Source organism: Phocoena sinus, chromosome 8 (assembly GCF_008692025.1).
Source record: "Phocoena sinus isolate mPhoSin1 chromosome 8, mPhoSin1.pri, whole genome shotgun sequence".
Taxonomy (NCBI): domain Eukaryota; kingdom Metazoa; phylum Chordata; class Mammalia; order Artiodactyla; family Phocoenidae; genus Phocoena; species Phocoena sinus.
In genome coordinates this window covers 29,212,184-29,237,822 of record NC_045770.1, presented here as the reverse complement: position 1 = coordinate 29,237,822, position 25,639 = coordinate 29,212,184, and positions in this window count along the sequence as shown.

Below are 25,639 nucleotides of genomic sequence, written 5' to 3'. Positions count from 1 at the left end.
TAAAATTGAGAATCAGTGTTTCTCCAGTATTCATATAACATTATTCTTTTTTTTTTTTTTTTTTTTTTTTTTGTGGTATGCGGGCCTCTCACTGCTGTGGCCTCTCCCGCTGTGGAGCACAGGCTCCGGACGCGCAGGCCCAGCGGCCATGGCTCAAGGGCCCAGCCGCTCCGCGACATGTGGGATCCTCCCGGACCGGAGCACGAACCCGCGTCCCCTGCATCGGCAGGCGGACTCTCAACCACTGCGCCACCAGGGAAGCCCAACATTATTCTTTAATATAAATAATCTTTGCCTAAATGTGCCAGCATAGAAAGGACTCTACAGAAATCCATTATACCAATAAATCTAGTTACAATTGGAGGTAACTATTAAAACTCATTATAGTTGTACTGTCAAGTTGTTAGAGTCCCCATCTATGTTAAGAACTGGGTTATGCATTTTGACTGCAATGATACTTTACTGGCAATAAAGGTTTTTTTAAAAATGGCTATGAATATAGAGTTTAAGATGGAATAGAAATATAATACTCTTTCTACATGAAAAATAATACATTATAGTATTTCCATACACAAATTTAAATTGAATCCCCCTATAAACAGTGAGCTCAGAGCTTAGTGAGGGAAAGTGTTTTTGTTTTTTCAGGAGATATTTTTTTTAATTTCAGGGATTTAAACAATAATTTCAAATGTGGTCATAACATTCTTCAGACTTCCCTGCTTATGAACACAGCTTCAGCCAGAGGTGATTGCTAATTTATTTGCTTCTGAATGAACCCATGCTAATCAGGATGAACTAACTTGATTTAATGTGTCATGTGTGCCTATAGTTATTTTCCATTTTCTTCTGCAGTTATGTCTGATTAATCACTGAACTGTGACAAGAGGGAAGTAATTCATGCTGTGGGCCTGGAACTCATATCCTCCTGTACGTTTACCTACTAAACAACAAAGTTGCCAAGGAGAGAGCTTGACAGCCCAGTCCTCAGTAAGCCAACAACCTTCCTTCTGTCTTCTTTCCTTTCATTCGTTTTTTCATTCCAAACAGCAGGAGCAAAAAGAAGAATACAAAAGCCAAGCATGTAAAAATCGTAGTTTAATTAAATGAATTCAATGAATCTTTCTCAATAGGCTTTTATTTTGGAATAGATGCAAGCTGTCAGTCCCCCCCTTTCCCAGCTAAACTCATCTGCAGGCCCCAAGGTCATGGAAGCTACTGGCTTATTCTAGAACCATTTCTGATCCAGACTGGCAGCAAATTTAGTAGGATCTGCCCCAGCAGCTATTGGAACAGTAAATATGGTGGTGCTCCTCCCAGATCCCTTCTTTATATCTGATTCACTCAGTCCCTGACTTCTGGGACTATCATCTGTTGACAGCTTCAGCTACATCTCTCACTGGAATCCTTAGTATCTGAGATCAGCTTTGCCCAAAGCTTTACCATTTACCCAGGAAGCATCCTGCAGCCAAAAATATGCTAAGGTAGGGAGACAGAGGCCTTCTTGGAATTCAATTTGGGACACTCTGAGACATCTCAGCTCCAAAGCTCTCAACAGAATCAGCTGAGGCCTCAGTTGCAAATCAGCAACTCTCCTTCCCAATCCTGCCTTCCTCACTTCCTTAAAATTATGTCTCCTTAGAGTCCCCATCCTCCCTGCTCCCAACATCCCTGACCAACTATCCATCTCAGCGTCTCAGTATCTGTTGCCAGAGAACCCAATCCAAGTGTCAGAAGTGGTTCTGTAAATGGGATTACAGTCTGAAGACTGTAAGTAGGATTTTGGAGCTAGATCATTCACTGGCTGACTGGCAATGAAGATTCCATCTCTAGTGGTAGGTGGAGAATGAATAGCCCCTGAAATGTTATAACAGTGCAGTTGTTAAAATGCTCACTTGAGGTAACCTGGGATAAGATTTTGGTCTAAGAGGATTCATTGGCTTATATAATATTTCTGGTGCTGAAGGAAGATGAAGGAAATGATAGCCATAAGAAAGAACCATGGAGTTGGGTGTTAAGTACCAATAATTAATTGAAGAGATATAATAGGCTCAGAGTGATAAATCATCAATTCAAGACAGAATGTGAAGGCAAGAGAGAACTCTTTGGCAGCACTTAAATTACTTCTGTGACTAGAGGAACAGACTCAAGATCAGGCCCAGGACTTAGTCATGAAAGTAGTGGAAATTAAGAGAAAATCGAACTCTCTACCACAACAGACTTCCTATGCCAAAATTAGGACTCCAACCGGGAAGGAGTGGGACCCTGAGACTTGAGACAGTGATATATGGGTAGATTCATTTGAGAACTCCCAGATTCCTCTGAGTGTGCTGGGAATATAGAAGTGACCCACTCTTTCCTTAAAGATAATACAAAGACCTCAAATGAGGATGGTGTCTTACAAGGTTCATTATACCCTCCCAGAAACCAGGCATATAACAAGAGTCTAAAACTAAGCCTGTGCTGGGTCTGCTGAGGGAAGAGAGGAATTATACTCTGTAGGAGCTGTAGAATTTGGCCAATACATTCTGGCAGGAAGTGGAAAAAATATATGGAACTGGATCTTGAGGGTTCTCAGTCAAGGGAAATGAAATATAAGGCTGGCTAAGGGAGAGTTTATTGATATGAGTGTACTCTCGCATAATATGGGATGTAACACCCTAGCAAGGACCCTGCAAGTTGGTGCTAACATGCTCCTAAAATGTCTCTTGAAAACTTGGAAAAAGTGATAGCACACACTAAATGAAGTAGAAATGCCAGAACTGATACGATTGACTATAAGTGAATAAAAGGCTCAGAAAACATGCCTGAGTGGATTTACTGTGTAAAGCTGAAACACCCACTGGCCAGATAAATGCCTCAGACTGGTTCAGAGGACATTCCATTTATCTAGGCAAAATTCAATTTACTGAGTCTGAATAGACAGAGCCCGCTTTCCAGAAGGATGGTGTGAGACTGGAAAAGTGTTATGTCTATGAGGAGGGCCATGGTCACTGGGCTAGGGCAAGGGGTGGGAACTTGTAAGGAGTTGCATGCTCTGGGCAAGCAGAGTGGAGCACCACTGTATTTTTGCCTTGGGCACTTCTGGAAGTCATGTGGTAGAAGCAAGAAAAATACAACACTGCGGCATCCCAGAACCAAGAAGAAAAATTCCTTTGTCCTGCAGTATCCCTCCATCACCCTCCACTGACAAAGTTTAACATCATGCTTGCTGCAAAGGAGAAATGCTTAAAGGGTCCTGCTCTATTATGACAGAGCAGATACTGTATGATGAAATCTATTGAAAAGCAATAAATTGATTGATGTCACAGCCCATCTTTCGATAACTCAGATTCCATATGTACCCTTCTACACACATTTGAACTTCCATACAACATTTAAACAACTCTGTATTTCAACCTAATAAAATACTGCTATACTTCTTAAAGGTGAAAAATTCTCACCCTTCTCCAAAAGTGAGGAGATGAACAGTTGCAACAATCATTGTATTTATATCTGACTATACTAATAACTCCCAAATTCCACCTCAGTACTACTGAATATTCTGTAAATTTTAAAATTTAATGAGTAAAATTTAAAATTAACCCACAATAGCTTGTATTAAAATTAAAAATGGGCAAAAGAGAGAGAAGAAACAGTTGTACAAATAAACATACAACAAGCAAAGAGAAAATATGAAAGGTACTATAGTTCTTATTCCCGTAATTGGTTGAAAGGCTCTAGCTGATATTTAATTACACCTTTTTTTCACTATGAATTCTGTATTTCCTCCAACTTCAGAATCTTAGCTGGTTGGGCTAAGATTAAGGTAAATAATACCTGGTAGAGTGACCCAAACATTAGTTTGGGCTAAGATTAAGGTAAATAATACCTGGTAGAGTGACCCAAACATTAGTTTATAGAGGGTCTGAGTTATCAATTGACCTGCCTATTTTTGTAACTTTTTCTATTGGACGTGGAAGTAGTAAGAGACACTCCAGAGAGTCCACTGAATTGAAGACAAAATCCCCTTTGATCTCATTGTGTAGTAACAACCCAATTTCCTCTTAGTATTCAGCATCAGTAACTCCAGAAATTAGAATAACTCCTTTTCTGCCTGTTTGTTCAGGTGGCTAAAGGAGCCCAAAATGGCCAGGTAGAAGTCTCATCTTCCAATTCAATGGAAACATCATTGTGACCTCTGACAGAAATATTCCCCTTTTTAGGTACTAAGACCTCCAAATTCACAGAGCTCAAAGTTTCTCAGATGAGAAGCGAAAATTCTGAGAGTCGGTTATTAAGCATAATAGTGAGAAGAGCCACCCCTACTCCTTGATTCCTAAAAGCTATTCTAGAATATGAGTCTATGAAAGTGAAGATGAATCTCTGTCCCCTCTATGATATAAAATGTAAAATGTAATAAACTTGCCAACAGTTGACTGGTCACCCCGGGAAATGATGCTCAATATGGGGCTCATTTTTGGCTTTTAATGTTGGAAAATTAGACACTCAGCCATGACATTAGCCAAGGAGGTCTTGGTAAGGAGAAATCTGTTATTGAGTTCCCCTATCTTTGCATCAAGGCCATTTTGTTCAGTGGCCCATTGAACAAGCACTAATGTGTCTGGAAAGAGGCTGACATTTGTAGAGCATGGCATTTTCCCCACATTATTATTAGAGCCTCCTCTGGAGTGGACATCCTTTGTTGGGTATTCCCATGAAACATAAATATCTTCACAGTCACATTATAAGAGGTTCAGCCCTAGACTTCTTGTAACCAAGTTTCTAATCCTATTCCTTTCAAGCCCCTGACCATCAAGCCAAACTTAGTGACTCTTCAAGAGTAGTGTGCATTCACACTTCTACCCATCTCTTACTCACTTCAGACACAGGGGACGACTAAATGTACTGCTCAAAGTTCTGCCCACTGGGAAGATTTTCCTTCAGCACTGTCCTTCAGAGTCATGCCTGATTGAGGCTGTAGGGCTGCAGCTGTCCTCTTTTTGGTGGTGCCACGATATCATGCAGACCCATCTGGCTCGAGGTTTTTCTTCCTCAGTCAACTGGATGTAAAGAATACCCTCAGAGGCCATACACATTAATTAAGGTAGAGAAAACAATGCAGTAAGAGTTGATATTGAAGGAGTCTGAGTTACTTGCTTACTCCTACTTTCAAGACATGTTTGAAATCAGTCTTTTATATGCCATGTATATTTCACGATGACATCTACCCTTATGACTAGGTAGGTCAGATGACCCAGTTTATGAGGATAGGTTCAGATCCCATGGTCACCTCGTATTCCATGTTTAGGCATTCAGTTTCTACCAAGTCCGATAGTAAGTCAGAGGCTGCTTTTCAAAAGGAGAAAAGTTATATGCAGAAGATAGCATAGATTTTCTCCAAAATTTTAGAGATCTTTATTGTGATTTTTCTATTGGTGCTTGTCAGAGGCTCCTCCATACAACACGCCTATTTGTTATGGTGACTTCAAGTACCATTGGATCTGTTGGATCAAAGACCAAGGATCAAGCAGTAGCTTGGCTTGTACTTTAGCCTAAATGTGCTGTAAACCTTCTCTTGCTCTGGTCCCCACTTAAAACTGGCAGCCTTACAAGTAACTCTGAGGATGGGTTGAAGTTGCACACTCAAATGTGGTATATGCTGCCTTCCAAATCCAAAAAGGCCTACAAATCTTCAGGCCTATTTTTCATGGTAGGTGGTGTGAGGTGAAAAAACACATCTTTCATCTCAGGATGAAATGAAATGCTGACATGCTGCATACCAGTGAACCACCAGAAACTTCACTGAGGCTTCAGGAAACTGAATTTTTATGGGATTTTTCTTCCATCCTCTACTTTGCACATCTTACTAGAGGATCTAGAGTACTTGCTAATTTCTGTTCATCAGATCTAATGAGCCTTATGTCATCGATATAGAGGATTGAATGTTTTTTGGAATAAGACATTCAAAATCTCTGCTGGCTGTATTATCTTCCAGAGCAGTACTGATGGAGCACTGAGGTAGGATTGTAAAGGTATACAGCCTGCCTTGCCAGGTAAAAGCATCTTGTGTTTCTTATAAATTGATATGGAGATAAAGGCATTGGCCAGGTCACTAGCTGTATACCAAGTGCCAGAGTTCATTGAGTTTTTTTCAGTAGAGGTAATATCTCTGGAACAGCAGCAGCAATTGAAGTTACCATCTAATTAAGTTTATAAATAATTCCTGATCATTCTCCAAGACCTATCTGACTTTGTCACAGGCCTAATGTGAGTCAAACGCGAATGTGATAGGTGTCACCACCCCTGATATTTTCAAATCTTTGATGGCAACTTTAATTTCTGAAATTTTCCTAGGAATGAGGTATTGCTTCTAGCTTACAATCTTGATAAGGATGAGATATTCCAGGGGCTTTCACTTCATCACTCCTGTCAAAATGACCCTCACCATATGGTCAGAGAGTGAATTTAGGGATTAAGCTGAACCCTCGGTAAGTCAGATATGAACTAAGTTTCCATCTATTATTTGATCACTATAATCCCCTACTTTGATTGTTGGACCATAGAGGCATTTTGAATCCTCAGGAATTAGCATCAGTTCAGGGCTATTGTCTGATAACCCCTCAAAGATCAGGGGATCATTCCCCAGAGCACTCACTCTAATGAATAGCTGCAGGATTTTTTACAGTAGGTACTTGCAGCAATGGCATAGAGTCCTTCATCAAGTTTACTTGTCCTCTCCTTCAATCAAAAGACTCTGGGTCTGTGACTTGACTGTGGTCTGGAAACAGTGAGAGGCCATGATTATTCACTGCAATGACTCAAGTCAGGGTTTTGGCTCCAGATCAAGACTTTTTTCCTATGATATGAGTCAAGAATTAAACTAATAGTTTATAGTCTATTTAATTCCTAGGCACACTATGATCAATTAGCTGAATATCCTTGTGGATCAAAGCATTTTTATTACCAATACATCTATGCTATACTTTATGGTAAGTATTTCCACCTTGTCTTTGCAGCTAAGGGCTGCACTTGGTCTAACACCCTTAGAATTTACTCTTGCACATCTTCCCCTCAGTCTCTACCCATAGTAATAGCAAAATCTTGCAATTCTTTGGTATGCAAGCTATTTTCTCCTTGGTTATAGTGTGTCCTGGCCCCTAAGAATGTGGTGGGATTTGACCAAGGATCTAATGACAACAGATTATGGTTGTGGTGTGTTTTAAGGGGAATAAGAATCCATTTTCAAAGTTTCTGCTCAAGGTGAGGTTATCACAGGGTTTTTAAGGAAAAGTAGGCTATTCTCAGATATTGAAGAGGAAATTAATTCCCTTGGGAAATGAGGCTCAGCATGACATGGGGATTGATGACTGTCAGCTTTATCTGGGTCCAACCAGTTATCCCCATTCTAAGTTTCACAATTCCATTCTTTCCAAATCAGTGTCCTAAATTTCACATGAGAAACTTGATGAGACTGAGAATTTAAACTATTGTAATTCAGCGACCCACATAATTAAGTGTTGCATTTTATTTTCAGCTATAATAGTGCTGTAACTATAAGAAAAAGGAGATCCTTTCAAAGCTGTCATGGATGTGCTCACACAATAACTTAAGCTGTAAGTCAAAGGAACTGAGCATGCCATTTTCTTTTTTATAAATGCTGAAGTGCATTTAAAAAAAACAGTTCTAAATCATAGTCCTTGTAGTCATCATTACAGCCATAAAAGTCAAGTGCAGCAACCATTTGAGATCCTAAGGCACTTGTTTCACTTGGCACTTTATCAAAATCAAACACAGGTTATAACTTGAGTAATTATAGTATCATTGTATGCCATTACTAGTATCCTCTCTCCTGTTGTCAAGGAGCTCCACACTACACTTCAGCCTAAGGGCATGACCAATCCAATCCCCAAATCCCATCTTTGTGAGACTGCTCCCTCTACCAATTCTTTAACAATCAAGTTCTAGTTAGGAGACAGAAACCGCACAAATAAGGTTTAATATAAAGCATTACTCATTTTAATAGAGGAGTGACTATAAATATGGTAAAGAGAACTCTAAATAATTCCCTAGGGCTGAGAAAGAATACCTAAAGAAGAACAAACTTAGAAGGGAGGTCCCCTCTCCAAGGCTTACACCTTGCTGGAGGTTGAGGTGTAGTTTTCATCTATTGGATGGAGAAGTTCCCTGAGTTGCTCCAGTACCAGGCAAGCAGGAGACAACTCTCTGGGGTACCGAGGGATGATGTTGGGGATCTGCAAACAAAATTCTAGAATAGGAGTCCACTCACTAGCAGAGCAGCATGAGGCCTGGGGTGCATGTTGTCCATATTGAGAGGTTCATGGAGAGGTAGTCACCTGGCCAGAGTGAGGGTAGCAGCTGCAAACTTGACAGAGGTCTGAGAGCTCCAGGAAAGAGGCTGGGGAAGAAAGCCACTGAATTTTCCTCATACATATCACTAGCAGCTAAGTGATACAAACAAGAAAGAAAGAACAGCAGCACTCCAGAACCAGAAACAGAAGCCCTGCCTCCTGCAATACCCTTCCACCCTAAGTGCTCTCTATGAACAAAGTCTAATTTGTGCTATCTGCAAAAGTGAAATATTATAGTTAATGAGGGTCTAGGTCCATTACTGCAGAAGCAGGTGATAAATGGTGGATTTAGAGCTGAGAGGCAATAAATTGATAACTAGTGTAGATCTCCATCTTTGAGTCCCCTTTCTTGCTTTGAACTTGACCTTTCAGACCTTCCCTTGCTTCCTTCCTCCCCTCCTCCACTCCACTGTGACCTTGGTCCAGCCACACATACAACTATACACAATCAATGATCTAGTTTTCTGAGTCCAATAATCCCATCACCTGAAAGGAGACAGGAAGTGGAAGGAGGGAGATCCAACACATTAGTATTTTTTTATAATGTATGATTTCATTAAGTGATACTGAGACAATCCAGTGGTAAAAAAAAAAAAAAAAATTGGTTGCAATCTTAATTATCTCTTTGAACTACTTTCCTCTACCACAGATAATACAATTCTAAAAACCTGAGGATGTCTTCCCAATTCCTTCTGATTTGCAGCAGCAATGATTGGGATTTAGCCCAGAAATGTTGTTATAATTACCTGGTTCCTGGCTGGCCTGTGGAAGTATTATCAATTTAACAAGAGGGATTCTTCTAATTCTGGCTTCCTGTTTAAGTAAGTCCCAGAGGACTGGTGGGAGTGTTCACACAGCAAAATCTGCACTTGAACTTGCCCTAACACAAATCACTCATAAACATTATAGGAATTATTTGTGGAAGGTCATGATTGAGAAAGGCTTGCAGAAGATTTCTGCAACAAGTCTTTTCTGTTCAAGTTGAACTACAAGTAAACAATTTCCAATTTCTGAGTCAATAAGCAATAGTTTTCTAGCGATAGAAGCCATTCTCTCAGATGCCCAAGCTGAACTCCTGCTATTTCTATGTGTGAGAATTGTATAGTGATTTCAAAGCTGTGCTTATTTTGGTAGATGTGTCTGACAGTTGCTCGAGAAGGTTAAAAAAAATAAGATGGGACTCTGGGTGTTGTGTTTTGGCTTTTATGGCTGTGGTATCAGTGAGGGTTAAATACATAGACATTTTCTTTCACTGCTCTTTCATTTCAAGGTACTCACACAATTCATATGTGTCATAGTTCTTGATTGCAATCCACAGAAAATGTCTGGCAATCTTTTTAAATTTTACTTATTTATTTTTGGGCTGTGTTGGGTCTTCGTTTCTGTGCGAGGGCTTTCTCTAGTTGTGGCAAGCGGGGACCACTCTTCATCGCGGTGCGCGGGCCTCTCACTATCGAGGCCTCTCTTGTTGCAGAGCACAGGCTCCAGACACGCAGGCTCAGTAGTTGTGGCTCACAGGCCTAGTTGCTCTGTGGCATGTGGGATCTTCCCAGACCAGGGCTCGAACCCATGTCCCCTGAATTCTCAACCACTGCGCCACCAGGGAAGCCCCTTTCTGGCAATCTTAAGCCAAAAATATTTTGGAAGAGTAACTGGGGCTCACAGAACTAAGAGGAGACTGGAAACCCAGAGTGAGAACATGGATGGACACCACAGTGCTCTGGGGTCTGCAGCTAAGATCATGCAGCAGACGCAAGCTGATCTGCTGCTACTGAGAAGATGATGCCCTCCAGCCGGTTGGAGACCCCATGTCCCACACTTCAGACTCAACATTCCAGAGAGTGAGTCTGATTGGCTGAACTTAACACACATGCCTGCCACTGACTCAGGGAATTAGAGAGAGGAAGGGGACACACTGTCTTCCTTTGGAGAGAAGGGCACTTATTCACTCTGAGACTGTATGCAGTGTGGGATTACTAAGATAATTCAGGTGCTAATAGGAATGGAGAATTGGATGCTAGACAGTCAAGGAATGACTAGGACCCTCAAGCAGTTTCTCTTCACTATACCCCCTTTCAGGTGACTGGGTTATGTTCATTGAAGTCAAGGTGTTGTATACATGCAAAGGTCAGATGAGGTAAAACAATTCCCCATAGTTCATTCATTCAGTCAGTCATCTATTCAATAAACATGCAGTCAATATGGATGCAGTGTGAAATCCTGTCCTGGGTCAATTGAGCCCCACGGCACCCATTTACATGCACGCCTGCCCTTCTCCTCTCATTCCTCTCATTCCTTCTCTTAGACTTCTAAAAATTCAGATAATGGAGCCAAAAACTTCTCAGTTACTCAGTGTCATGTGGATATCATTAAAGTCCCTTTCTCCCCCAACACCCTCCCTCAGCCTTCCCCTGTTGTCCAGCTTTGGTCATTAGGGAGTCTGTTTGAACCTCTGTTCCAGGAAGGACAGGAGGGGAAATGAAGTAAAGCCAGACACATCTCCAGGACTACTTTAAACAGTTTTGGCAGGATATTTGAATGCAAGACATTGTAAAAAATAGTTTTGAGGGGTTATTTTTGGATTTCAGTGACCTGTGTTCTCCCTGGCCCCAATCATCAGAGCTAATTGAAAACTAGTGTTGACACAGAGCCTGTTGGTTAAAGCGGCAACCACAGCAATCAGAAAGGCAGCCTTGGTATAATAAAGAGTACAAGGCCTAATTCAGCTCTGGCTGTGCCTCTTACTAACTGCATGAGGTGTTTTACTGCTTTTGGAAACACAATAATGTACAATGTGCACAGACAAACATTCACATACATGCTTATTTCAGTACAAAAGCAGTAGAGGGTAGCAGCTAAGCATGTGGGCTCTAGATTCAGATGGACCTGGGACTGTGCAACTCTGAGCAAGTTACTTACCTTCTTTATGCATTTATGTTTGAAGATATAAAATGAGAATAATTATAGCACCTATTTCATGAGGTCATTGCAAGAATTATAAGATGTAATTCATGTAAAGCTCTTAGTAATTGCTTAACATATAACAAGCACTCAACAATAAACAGTAGCTATTATTATATACATACATATACCTACCCTTGAATTACTAACTTCTAACCTTGAACAATCCCCTTAACCTGTCTGAGCTGCCTTTACATTTTGGCATTAATAACTACCTCCAAGGTTTGTTGTCAGAATTAAAGAAAAAGAGTAGCTAATGTTTGTTGAGCTCTTATTACTGTAAATGAAAGGGCTTCACCCAATATAAAGTGCTAAGAGTTAGAAGATATAATTGTGCACAGCAGCTGGTTAGAGGATTCTCAGCAGAAGAACAGAATTCACATTCATTTCACAATCACCTCTGATTAAAATGACACTTGGGAAGTACAGACCTTTCATTCTGAAATGATCCACATTCCTAACAAAATGTTAAATAGCGAGTCACCACTCTCACTTCACAACCAAAGGTAAGATCAATCTGTCATCCCATATTTATGAAGAAGAGAGGGAGCAGTGACAACACTCTGAAAAGAAGATCAATCTTGCTCAAGAGATATCTTTTTGTGGAACATTGAAAACCAATACTGTGAAGTCTTGGTGCTGAACTCTCCCTTCAGGTGCCAGGGACACAATGCCACTCAGGGACCATGCAAATGTCAGAGTGGGGCCTGGGAGAAATATCCTGAAAAAAAAAGTCTTTCCATCAGTAATTCAACAGTTACGAAGCACTGTTACATGCCAGGTCACTGAGGTGGGCCCTGGGGTTGTGGGGGTCAATACGAGCAACATCAGATACACGAACTGTTCACAGAAACTATGGATTAGTTGGGAAGTTAGGGGAGTTATGCAATAGCTATCAACAAGCAGGCCACACGGTGCTGGGAGAAATCCAGAAGGATTGTTTGTGTTTGCAGGGGAAACCATCTTTCTCTTTTACCTAAAGGTGTTAGGGAGAGGACATGGCCCTTGCATGCCTAGACAGTCCTTCTCTCTGTCCTGGGTAGCAGGTCAGTGGAACTGAGCAACCACTTCCCACTCCTCACTTCAGGGATGAGGGAGATGCTGTGACTCACTTGGAGCCCTTTCTCTCCTGTGAGTTTTTTCATCGTCTTAACTCTAAGCTAAATAAAAGTCAAGTGAATTAGGGTTCTCCAGAGAAACAGAGACAACAGCAAATGTATCATATATATATCTCATCCCTCCTCATATATATATGTGGGGGAATTTATTTTAAGAAATATTCTCACACAGTTATGGGAGCTGGCAAATTTGAAATCTGTAAGGCAGGCTGGCAAGGCTGGAAATTCAGGTAAGAGTTGATATTGCAGTCTTGGATCTGAAATCTTCATGGTGAACCTGCAGGCTAGAAACTCAGGCAAGATTTCTATGTTGCAATTTTGAGGCAGAATTCCTTTAGGAAACCTAAGTCTTTGCTTTCAGGCCTTCAAATGATTGCATGAGGCCTACCAACACTATAAAGGGTAATCTGCTTTACTTAAAGTCAACTGATTATGAATGTTAATCACATCCACAAATACCTTCACAGCAACATTTACGCTGGTGTTTGACCAAACAGTTGGGCACCATAGCTTAGTGGACACACAAAATAAACAGTTAAAGCAGGGAAGAATAGTGACTAACTTTGCTTGGGATGGTTAAGAAAACTCACAGAATGATGCAGCAGATTTAATCTTTAAGAAGTAGTAGAAGTTTGTTCTGTAAGGAAACAAAGAAAGCAAAATAATTTTGTCAGAAGGAGCCACAACCCCACAGAGACATGACCAAGAGATTGCGCTCCAGCAAGGGGCAATTTCTCAGTGTGGCTGAGCAGTACAGCCCAGGAGGTGCGGGAAAAGGAGGCCAGAGAGGCTGTGTGGCACCTCCAATTGTGAACAACATAGAAGACCATTTTTACCAGTTAGAATTTGTTTCACACACAACTGAAAACCATTTAAAGTCATTAAACATGAGAGCACCATGGGATGATCTAAGTTCTAGAATAATGACTCAAACTCGAATGCATACAAAAATTACTTAATAGTTGATAAAAATGTCAATCTCAGGATGCTCACCTAGATGATACTAGTCTGTAGGTACTGTTTGAGGTCTAGCCATTGAACAGAATTTTTTTTTAATTTTTAAATTTATTTTTTTTTTATACAGCAGGTTCTTATTAGTCATCAATTTTATACACATCAGTGTATACATGTCAATCCCAGTTGCCCAATTCATCACACCCCCACCCCCAAACCCCCACTGCTTTCCCCCCTTGGTGTCCATACATTTGTTCTCTATATCTCTGTCTCAATTTGTGCCCTGCAAAACGGTTCATCTGTACCATTTTTCTAGGTTCCACATATATGGGTTCATGCACAATATTTACTTTCCTCTTTCTGACTTACTTCACCCTGCATGAGATTCTCTAGGTCTATCCACATCTCTACAAATGACCCAATTTCATTCCTTTTTATGGCTGAGTAATATTCCATTGTATATATATACCACATCTTTTTTATTCACTCATCTGTCGATGGGCATTTAGGTTGCTTCCATGACCTGGCTATTGTAAACAGTACTGCAATGAACACTGGGGTGCATGTGTGTTTTTGAATTATGGTTTTCACAGGATATATGCCCAGTAGTGGGATTGCTGGATCATATGGTAATTCTATTTTTAGTTTTTTAAGGAACCTCCATACTGTTCTCCATAGTGGCTGTATCCATTTATATTCCTACCAACAGTGCAAGAGGGTTCCATTTTCTCCACACCCTCTCCAGCATTTGTTGTTGTAGATTTTCTGATGATGCCCATTCTAACTGGTGTGAGGTGATACCTCATTGTAGTTTTGATTTGCATTTCTCTAATAATTAGTGATGTCAAACAGCTTTTCACGTGCTTCTTGGCCATCTGTATGTCTTCTTTCGAGAAATGTCCATTTAGATCTTCTGCCCATTTTTTTTTTTAATATTGAGCCGCATGAGCTGTTTATATATTTTGGAGATTAACCCTTTGTCTGTTGATTCGTTTGCAAATATTTTCTCCCATTCTGAGGGTTGTCTTTTTGTCTTGTTTATGGTTTCCTTTGCTGTGCAAAAGCTTTTAAGTTTCATTAGGTCCCATTTGTTTATTTTTGGTTTTATTTCAACTACTCCAGGAGGTGGATCAAAAAAGATTTACCATGATTTATGTCAGACTGTTCTTCCTATGTTTTTCTCTAAGAGTTTTATAGTGTCCTGTCTTACATTTAGGTCTCTAATCCATTTTGAGTTTATTTTTGTGTGTGGTGTTAGGGAGTGTTCTAATTTCATTCCTTTACATGTAGCTGTCCAGTTTTCCCAGCACCACTTATTGAAGACTGTCTTTTCCATTGTATATCCTTGCCTCCTTTGTCATAAATTAGCTGACCATAGGTGCATGGTTTTATCTCTGGGCTTTCTATCTAGTTCCATTGATCTATGTTTCTGTTTTTGTGCCAGGACCATATTGTCTTGATTACTGTAGCTTTGTAGTATAGTCTGATGTCAGGAAGTCTGATTCTTCCAGAGCCACTTTTTTCCCTCAAGACTGCTTTGGCTATTTGGGGTCTTTTGTGTCTCCATACAAATGTTAAGATTTTTTGTTCTGATAATTTGATAGGGATTGCATTGAATCTGCAGATTACTTTGAGTAGTATAGTCATTTTCACAATATTGATTCTTCCAATCCAAGAACATGGTATATCTCTCCATTTGTTGGTATCATCTTTAATTTCTTTCATCAGTGTCTTATAGTTTTCTGCATACAGATCTTTTGTCTCCCTAAGTAAGTTTATTCCTAGGTATTTTATGCTTCTTGTTGCAATGGTAAATGGGAGTGTTTCTTTAATTTCTCTTTCAGCTTTTTCATCATTAGTGTATAGGAATGCAAGAGATTTCTGTGCATTAATTTTGTATCCTGCAACTTTACCAAATTCATTGATTAGCTCTAATGGTTTTCTGGTGGCATCTTTAGGATTCTCTATGCATAGTATCATGTCATCTGCAAACAGTGACAGTTTTACTTCTTCTTTTCCAATTTGTATTCCTTTTATTTCTTTTTCTTCTCTGATTCCCATGGCTAGGATTTCCAAAACTATGTTGAATAATAGTGGTGAGAGTGAAGATCCTTGTCTGATTCCTGATCTTAGAGGAAATGCTTTCAGTTTTTCACCATTGAGAATGATGTTTGCTGTGGGTTTGTTGTATATGGCCTTTATTATGTTGAGTTAGGTTCCTTCTATGTCCACTTTCTGGAGAGTTTTTATCATAAATGGGTGTTTAACTTTGTCAAAAGCTTTTTCTGCATCTATTGAGATGATCATATGGTTTTTATTCTTCAGTTTGTTAGTATGGTGTATCACATTGATTGATTTGCATATATTGAAGAATGCTTGCATCCCTGGGATAAATCCCACTTGATCATGGTGTATGATCATTTTAATGTGCTGTTGGATTCTGTTTGCTAGTATTTTGTTGAGGATTTTTGCATCTATATTCATCAGTGATATTGGTCTGTAATTTTCTTTTTTTTTTTTTTTTTTTTGTAGTATCTTTGTCTGGTTTTGGTATCAGGGTGATGGTGGTTTCATAGAATGAGTTTGGGAGTGTTCCTTCCTCCATAATTTTTTGGAGAGTTTGAGAAGTATGGGTGTTAGCTCTTCTCTAAATGTTTGATAGAATTCACCTGTGAAGCCATCTGGTCCTGGACTTTTGTTTGTTGGAAGATTTTTAATCACAGTTTCAATTTCATTACTTGTGATTGGTCTGTTCATATTTTCTATTTCTTCCTGGTTCAGTCTTGGAAGGCTATACCTTTTTAAGAATTTGTCTATTTCTTCCAGGTTGTACATTTTATTGACATAGAGTTGCTTGTAGTAGTCTCTTAGGATGCTTCATATTTCTACGGTGTCTGTTGTAACTTCTCCTTTTTCATTTTTAATTTTATTGATTTGAGTCCTCTCCCTCTTTTTCTTGATGAGTCTGACTAATGGTTTATCAATTTTGTTTATCTTCTCAAAGAACCAGCTTTTAGTTTTATTGATCTTTGCTATTGTTTTCTTTGTTTCTATTTTATTTATTTCTGCTCTGATATTTATGATTTCTTTCCTTCTGCTAACTTTTGGTTTTGTTTGTTCTTCTTTCTCTAGTTCCTTTAGGTGTAAGGTTAGATTCTTTACTTGAGATATTTCTTGTTTCTTGAGGTATGCTTATATAGCTATCAACTTCCATCTTAGAACTGCTTTTGCTGCATGCCATAGGTTTTGGATTGCTGTGTTTTCATTGTCATTTGTCTCTAGGTATTTCTTAATTCCTCTTTGATTTCTTCAGTGATATCTTGGTTATTTAGTAATGTATTGTTTAGCCTCCATGTGTTTGCGGGGTTTTTGACTTTTTTTCCCTGTAATTGATTTCTAATCTCATAACATTGTGGTCAGAAAAGATTCTTGATATAATTTCAATTTTCTGAAATTTACTAAGGCTTGATTTGTGACCCAAGATTTGATCTATCCTGGAGAATGTTCTGTGCACACTTGAGAAGAAATTTTAATCTGCTGTTTCTGGTTGGAATGTCCTATAAATATCAATTAAATCTATCTGGTCTATTGCATCATTTAAAGCTTCTGTTTCCTTATTTATTTTCATTTTGGATAATCTGTCCCTTAGTGTAAGTGAGGTGTTAAAGTCCCCGACTATTATTGTGTTACTGTCGATTTCCTCTTTTATAGCTGTTAGCAGTTGCCTTATGTATTGAGGTGTGCCTATGTTGGGTACATATATATTTATAATTGTTATATCTTCTTCTTGGATTGATTCCTTGATCATTATGTAGTATCCTTCCTTGTCTCTTGTAACATTCTTTATTTTTAAATCTATTTTATCTGATATGAGTATTGCTACTCCAGATTTCTTTTGATTTCCATTTTAATGGAATATCATTTTCCATCCCCTCACTTTCAGTCTGTATGTGTCCCTAGGTCTGAAGTGGGTCTTTTTCAGACAGCATATATATGGGTCTTGTTTTTGTATCCATTCAGTGAGCCTGTATCTTTTGGTTGGAGCATTTAATCCATTCATGTTTAAAGTAATTATTGATATGTGTGTTCCTATGACCATTTTCTTAATTGTTTTGGGCTTGGTTTTGTAGGTCCTTTTCTTCTCTTTTGTTTCCTATTTAGAGAAGTTCCTTTAGCATTTGTTGTAGAGCTGGTTTGGTGGTGCTGAATTCTCTTAGCTTTTGCTTGTTTATAAAGCTTTTGATTTCTCCATCAAATCTGAATGAGATCTTTGCTGGGTAGAGTAATCTTGGTTGTAGTTTCTTCCCTTTCATCACTTTAAGTATATCATGCCACTTCCTTTGCTTGCAGAGTTTCTGCTGAGAAATCAGCTGTTAACCTTATGGGAGTTCCCTTGTATGTTATTTGTTGTTTTTCCCTTGTTGCTTTGAATAATTTTTCTTTGTTTTTTATTTTTGCCAATTTGATTACTATGTGTCTCAGAGTGTTTCTCCTTGGGTTTATCCTGTATGGGACTCTTTGTGCTTCCTGGACTTGAGTGGTTATTTCCTTTCCCATGTTAGGGAAATTTTTAAGTATAATCTCTTCAAATATTTTCTCGGGTCCTTTCTCTCTTCTCCTTCTGGGACCCCTATAATGCGAATGTTGTTGTGTTTAATGTTTTCCTAGAGGTCTCTTAGGCTGTCATCATTTCTTTTCATTCTTTTTTCTTTATTCTGTTCAGCAGCAGTGAATTTCACCATTCTGTCTTCCAGGTCACTTATCCATTCTTCCGCTTCAGTTATTCTGCTATTGATTCCTTCTAGTATAGTTTTCATTTCAATTATTGTATTGTTCATCTCTATTTGTTTGTTCTTCAATTCTTCTAGGTCTTTGTTAAACATTTCTTGCATGTTCTTGATCTTTGCCTCCATTCTTTTTCCAAATTCCTGGATCATCTTTACTATAATTATTCTGAATTCTTTTTTTGGAAGGTTGCCTATCTCCACTTCATTTAGTTGTTTTTCTGGAGTTTCATCTTGTTCCTACATCTGGTACATAGCCCTCTGCCTTTTTTTTTTTTTTTTTGTGGTACACGGGCCTCTCACCGTTGTGGCCTCTCCCGTCGCAGAGCACAGGCTCTGGACATGCAGGCTCAGCGGCCATGGCTCACAGGCCTAGCTGCTCCATGGCATGTGCGATCTTCCCGGACTGGGGCACGAACCCGTGTCCCCTGCATTCGCAGGGGACTCTCAACCACTGCGCCACCAGGGAAGCCCAGCCCTCTACCTTTTCATCTTGTCTATTTTTCTGTGAATGTGGTTTTTGTTCCACAGGCTGCAGGATTGTAGTTCTTCTTGCTTCTGCTGTCTGCCCTCTGGTGGATGAGGCTGCCTAAGAGGCTTGTGCAAGTTTCCTGATGGGAGGGACTGATGGTGGGTAGAGCTGGCTGTTGCTCTGGTGGGCAGAGCTCAGTAAAACTTTAATCCACTTGTCTGATGATGGGTGGGGCTGAGTCCCCTCCCTGTTGGTTGTTTGGCCTGAGGTGACTCAACACTGCAGCCTGCAGACTGTTTGGTGGGGTTAATGGAAGACTCCGGGAGGGTTCACACCAAGGGGTACTTCTCATAATTTCTGCTACCAGTGTCCTTGTCCCCACAGTGAGCCACAGCCACCCTCTCACCGCCTCTGCAGGAGATCCACCAACACTAGCAGGTAGGTCTGATTCAGTCTCCTATGGGGTCACTGCTCCTTCCCCTGGGTCCTAATGTGCACACTACTTTGTGTGTGCCCTGCAAGAGTGGAGTCTCTGTTTTCCCCCAGTCCTGTCAGGGTCCTGCAATCAAATCTCTCTAACCTTCAAAGTCTGATTCTCTAGGGATTCCTCCTCCCGTTGCCAGACCCCCAGGTTCGGAAGCCTGACGTGGGCCTCAGAACCTTCACTCCAGTGGGTGGACTTCTTTGCATAAGTGTTCTCCAGTTTGTGAGTCACCCAACCAGCAGTTATGGGATTTGATTTTATTGTGATTGTGCCCCTCCTACCATCTCATTTTGGCTTCTCCTTTGTCTTTCAATGTGGGGTATCTTTTTTGGTGAGTTCCAGTGTCTTCCTGTTGATGATTGTTCTGCAGTTAGTTCTGATTCTGGTGTTCTCACAAGAGGGAGTGAGAGCATGTCCTTCTACTCTGCCATCTTGGTTCAGGCTCCACTGAACAGATTTTGAACAACCATCTAATGATTCCTATGCAGGTATTTTGGAGGTCACACTTTGAGAGTAGCATTGTTCTACAAAGATAACTCTGTCAGCAGAGTGTGAAATGAACAGAGGAGAGTCAGACAGCAGTCTGAACTCAGTCAATGGGCTTTGCTCTTGTGCATGACCTCTTCTTGGGAGCCTCAGGCCTCTAGGGTTCAAGGGAGTGGTGGCATTCTCAGGAGACAGATGCCATCATAGGCTCACTGACTGTCTCCTTCCTCACTTGGATATCATTTTGTTACATACTAATGTTATAGTGTTTCGTTTGCTTCAATGTCTTACAGAATGGTCAGTAAAACCATTCTTTGACCTTTTACTTAAAATGTACCACCTCAGACATAGGTCTTCAGAAGGACCAAGATGGGAGGCAAATCCAAGCGACAGAAAATATTCCAAAAACACAATCCCTACTCCCCATCCAATGCTGTCTAAGGCTTTGTGGATGAGCAGAACTGAACACTTTGATCCTCTTTTTTTTTTTTTATTTATTTTTTTAAACATCTTTATTGGGGTATAATTGCTTTACAACGGTGTGTTAGTTTCTGCTTTATAACAAAGTGAATCAGCTATACATATACATATGTTCCCATATCTCTTCCCTCTTGCATCTCCCTCCCTCCCACTCTCCCCATCCCACCCCTCAAGGCTGTCACAAAGCACCGAGCTAATATCCCTGTGCCTTGCGGCTGCTTCCCCCTAGCTATCTACCTTACTACGTTTGTTAGTGTGTATATGTCCATGACTCTCTCTCGCCCTGTCAAAACTCACCCTTCCCCCTCCCCATATCCTCAAGTCCGTTCTCCAGTAGGTCTGCGTCTTTATTCCTGTCTTACCCCTAGGTTCTTCATGACATTTTTTTCCCTTAAATTCCATATATATGTGTTAGCATATGGTATTTGTCTTTTTCTTTCTGACTTACTTCACTCTGTATGACAGACTCTAGGTCTATCCATCTCATTACAAATAGCTCAATTTCATTTCTCTTTAAGGCTGAGTAATATTCCATTGTGTATATGTGCCACATCTTCTTTATCCATTCATCCGATGATGGGCGCTTAGGTTGTTTCCATCTCCGGGCTATTGTAAATAGAGCTGCAATGAACATTTTGGTACATGACTCTTTTTGAATCTTGGTTTTCTCAGGGTATATGCCCAGTAGTGGGATTGCTGGGTCATATGGTAATTCTATTTGTAGATTTTTAAGGAACCTCCATACTGTTACCCATAGTGGCTGAACCAATTCACATTCCCACCAGCAGTGCAAGAGTGTCCCCTTTTCTCCACACCCTCCCCAGCATTTATTGTTTCTAGATTTTTTGATGATGGCCATTCTGACTGGTGTGAGATGATATCTCATTGTAGTTTTGATTTGCATTTCTCTAATGATTAATAATGTTGAGCATTCTTTCATGTGTTTGCTGGCATTCTGTATATCTTCTTTGGAGAAATGTCTGTTTAGGTCTTCTGCCCATTTTTGGGTGGGGTTGTTTGTTTTTTTGTTATTGAGCTGTATGAGCTGCTTGTAAATTTTGGAGATTAATCCTTTGTCAGTTGCTTCATTTGCAAATGTTTTCTCCCATTCTGAGGGTTGTCTTTTGGTCTTGATTATGGTTTCCTTTGCTGTGGAAAAGTTTTGAAGTTTCATTAGGTCCCATTTGTTTATTTTTGTGTTTATTTCCATTACTCTAGGAGGTGGGTCAGAAAGGATCTTGCTGTGATTTATGTCATAGAGTGTTCTGCCTATGTTTTCCTCTAAGAGTTTGATAATCTCTGGCCTTACATTTAGGTCTTTAATCCATTTTGAGCTTATTTTGGGGTATGGTGTTAGGGAGTGATCTAATCTCATACTTTTACATGTACCTGTCCAGTTTTCCCAGCACCATTTATTGAAGAGGCTGTCCTTTCTCCACTGTACATTCCTGCCTCCTTTATCAAAGATAAGGTGTCCATATGTGTGTGGGTTTATCTCTGGGCTTTCTATCCTGTTCCACTGATCTATCTTTCTGTTTTTGTGTCAGTACCATACTGTCTTGATTACTGTTGCTTTGTAGTATAGTCTGAAGTCAGGGAGCCTGATTCCTCCAGTTCATTTTTTCGTTCTCAAGATTGCTTTGGCTATTCGGGGTCTTTTGTGTTTCCATACAAATTGCGAAATTTTTTGTTCTAGTTCTGTGAAAAATGCCAGTGGTAGTTTGATAGGGATTGCATTGAATCTGTAGATTGCATTGGGTAGTAGAGTCATTTTCACAATGTTGATTCTTCCCATCCAAGAACATGGTATATCTCTCCATCTATTTGTATCATCTTTAATTTCTTTCATCAGTGTCTTATAATTTTCTGCATACACGTCTTTCGTCTTCTTAGGTAGGTTTATTCCTAGATATTTTATTCTTTTTGTTGCAATGGTAAATGGGAGTGTTTTCTTGATTTCACTTTCAGATTTTTCATCATTAGTATATAGGAATGCCAGAGATTTCTGTGCATTAATTTTGTATCCTGCAACTTTACCAAATTCATTGATTAGCCCTAGTAGTTTTCTGGTAGCATCTTTAGGATTCTCTATGTATAGTATCATGTCATCTGCAAACAGTGACAGCTTTACTTCTTCTTTTCTGATTTGGATTCCTTTTATTTCCTTTCCTTCTCTGATTGCTGTGGCTAAAACTTCCAAAACTATGTTGAATAAGAGTGGTGAGAGTGGGCAACCTTGTCTTGTTCCTGATCTTAGTGGAAATGCTTTCAGTTTTTCACCATTGAGGATGATGTTTGCTGTGGGCTTGTCATATATGGCCTTTATTATGTTGAGGAAAGTTCCCTCTATGCCTACTTTCTGGAGGTTTTTTTATCATAAATGGGTGTTGAATTTTGTCAAAAGCTTTCTCTGCATCTATTGAGATGATCATATGGTTTTTCTCCTTCAATTTGGTAATATGGTTTATCACATTGATAGATTTGCGTATATTGAAGAATCCTTGCATTCCTGGAATAAACCCCACTTGATCATGGTGTATGATCCTTTTAATGTGCTGTTGGATTCTGTTTGCTAGTATTTTGTTGAGGATTTTTGCATCTGTGTTCATCAGTGATATTGGCCTGTATTTATTTTTCTTTGTGACATCCTTGTCTGGTTTTGGTATCAAGGTGATGGTGGGCTTGTAGAAGGAATTTGGGAGTGTTCCTCCCTCTGCTATATTTTGGAGGAGTTCGAGAAGGATAGGTGTTAGCTCTTCTCTAAACGTTTGATAGAACTCACCTGTGAAGCCATCTGGTCCTGGGCTTTTGTTTGTTGGAAGATTTTTAATCACAGTTTCAATTTCAGTGCTTGTGATTGGTCTGTTCATATTTTCTATTTCTTCCTGATTCAGTCTTGGCAGGTTGTGCATTTCTAAGAATTTGTCCATTTCTTCCAGATTGTCCATTTTATTGGCATAGAGTTGCTTGTAGTAATCTCTCATGATTTTTTTTATTTCTGCAGTGTCAGTTGTTACTTCTCCTTTTTCATTTCTAATTCTATTGATTTGAGTCTTCTCCCTTTTTTTCTTGATGAGTCTGGCTAGTGGTTTATCTATTTTGTTTATCTTCTCAAAGAACCAGCTTTTAGTTTTATTGATCTTTGCTATCGTTTCCTTCATTTCTTTTTCATTTATTTCTGATCTGATTTTTATGATTTCTTTCCTTCTGCTAGCTTTGGGTTTTTTTTGTTCTTCTTTCTCTAATTGCTTGAGTTGCAAGGTTAGATTGTTTATTCGAGATGTTTCCTGCTTCTTAAGGTGGGCTTGTATTGCTATAAACTTCCCCCTTAGAACTGCTTTTGCTGCATCCCATAGGTTTTGGGTCGTTGTGTCTCCATTGTCATTTGTTTCTAGGTATTTTTTAATTTCCTCTTTGATTTCTTCAGTGATCACTTCATTATTAAGTAGTGTATTGTTTAGCCTCCATGTGTTTGTATTTTTTACAGATCTTTTCCTGTAATTGATATCTAGTCTCATGGCGTTGTGGTCAGAAAAGATACTTGATACAATTTCAGTTTTCTTAAATTTACCAAGGCTTGATTTGTGACCCAAGATATGATCTATCCTGGAGAATATTCCATGAGCACTTGAGAAAAATGTGTATTCTGTTGTTTTTGGATGGAGTGTCCTATAAATATCAATTAAGTCCATCTTGTTTAATGTATCATTTAAAGCTTGTGTTTCCTTATTTATTTTCATTTTGGATGATCTGTCCATGGGTGAAAGTGGGGTGTTAAAGTCCCCTACTATGAATGTGTTACTGTCGATCTCCCCTTTTATGGCTGTTAGTATTTGCCTTATGTATTGAGGTGCTCCTATGTTGGGTGCATAAATATTTACAATTGTTATATCTTCTTCTTGGATCGATCCCTTGATCATTATGTAGTGTCCTTCTTTGTCCCTTTTAATAGTCCTTATTTTAAAGTCTATTTTGTCTGATATGAGAATTGCTACTCCAGCTTTCTTTTGGTTTCCATTTGCATGGAATATCTTTTTCCATCCCCTTACTTTCAGTCTGTATGTGTCTCTAGGTCTGAAGTGGGTCTCTTGCGGACAGCATATATAAGGGTCTTGTTTTTGTATCCATTCAGCCAATCTGTGTCTTTTGGTGGGAGCATTTAGTCCATTTACATTTAAGGTAATTATTGATATGTATGTTCCTATTCCCATTTTCTATATTGCTTTGGGTTCGCTATTATAGGTCGTTTCCTTCTCTTGTGTTTCTTGTCTAGAGAAGTTCCTTTAGCATTTGTTGTAAAGCTGGTTTGGTGGTGCTGAACTCTCTCAGCTTTTGCTTGTCTGTAAAGGTTTTAATTTCTCCATCAAATCTGAATGAGATCCTTGCTGGGTAGAGTAGTCTTGGTTGCAGGTTTTTCTCCTTCATCACTTTCAGTATGTCCTGCCACTCCCTTCTGGCTTGTAGGGTTTCTGCTGAGAGATCAGCTGTTAACCTTATGGGGATTCCCTTGTGTGTTATTTGTTGTTTTTCCCTTGCTGCTTTTAATATGCTTTCTTTGGATTTAATTTTTGACAGTTTGATTAATATGTGTTTTGGCGTATTTCTCTTTGTATTTATCCTGTATGGGACTCTCTGTGCTTCCTGGACTTGATTATCTATTTCCTTTCCCATATTAGGGAAGTTTTCAACTATAATCTCTTCAAATATTTTCTCAGTCCCTTTCTTTTTCTCTTCTTCTTCTGGAACCCCTATAATTCGAATGTTGGTGTGTTTAATGTTGTCCCAGAGGTCTCTGAGAGTGTCCTCAGTTCTTTTCATTCTTTTTTCTTTATTCTGCTCTGCAGTAGTTATTTCCACTACTTTATCTTCCAGGTCACTTATCTGTTCTTCTGCCTCAGTTATTCTGCTATTGATCCTATCTAGAGTACTTTTAATTTCATTTATTGCGTTGTTCATCATTGCTTGTTTCATCTTTATTTCTTCTAGGTCCTTGTTAACTGTTTCTTGCATTTTGTCCATTCTACTTCCAAGATTTCGGATCATCCTTACTATCATTATTCTGAATTCTTTTTCAGGTAGATTGCCTATTTCCTCTTCATTTGTTAGGTCTGGTGGGTTTTTATCTTGCTCCTTCATCTGCTGTGTGTTTTTCTGTCTTCTCATTTTGCTTATCTTACTGTGTTTGGGGTCTCCATTTTGCAGGCTGCACGTTCATAGTTCCCGTTGTTTTTGATGTCTGTCTCCAGTGGCTAAGGTTGTTTCAGTGGGTTGTGTAGGCTTCCTGGTGGAGGGGACTAGTGCTTGTGTTGTGGTGGATGAGGCTAGATCTTGTCTCTCTAGTGGGCAGGTTCACGTCTGGTGGTGTGTTTTGGGGTGTCTGTGGCCTTATTATGATTTTAGGCAGCCTCTCTGCTAATGGGTGGGGTTGTGTTCCTGTTTTGCTAGTTGTCTGGCATAGGTTGTCCAGCACTGTGGCTCGCTGGTCATTGAGTGAAATTGGGTGCTGCTGTTAAGATGGAGGTCTCTGGGAGATTTCCACCGTTTAATATTAT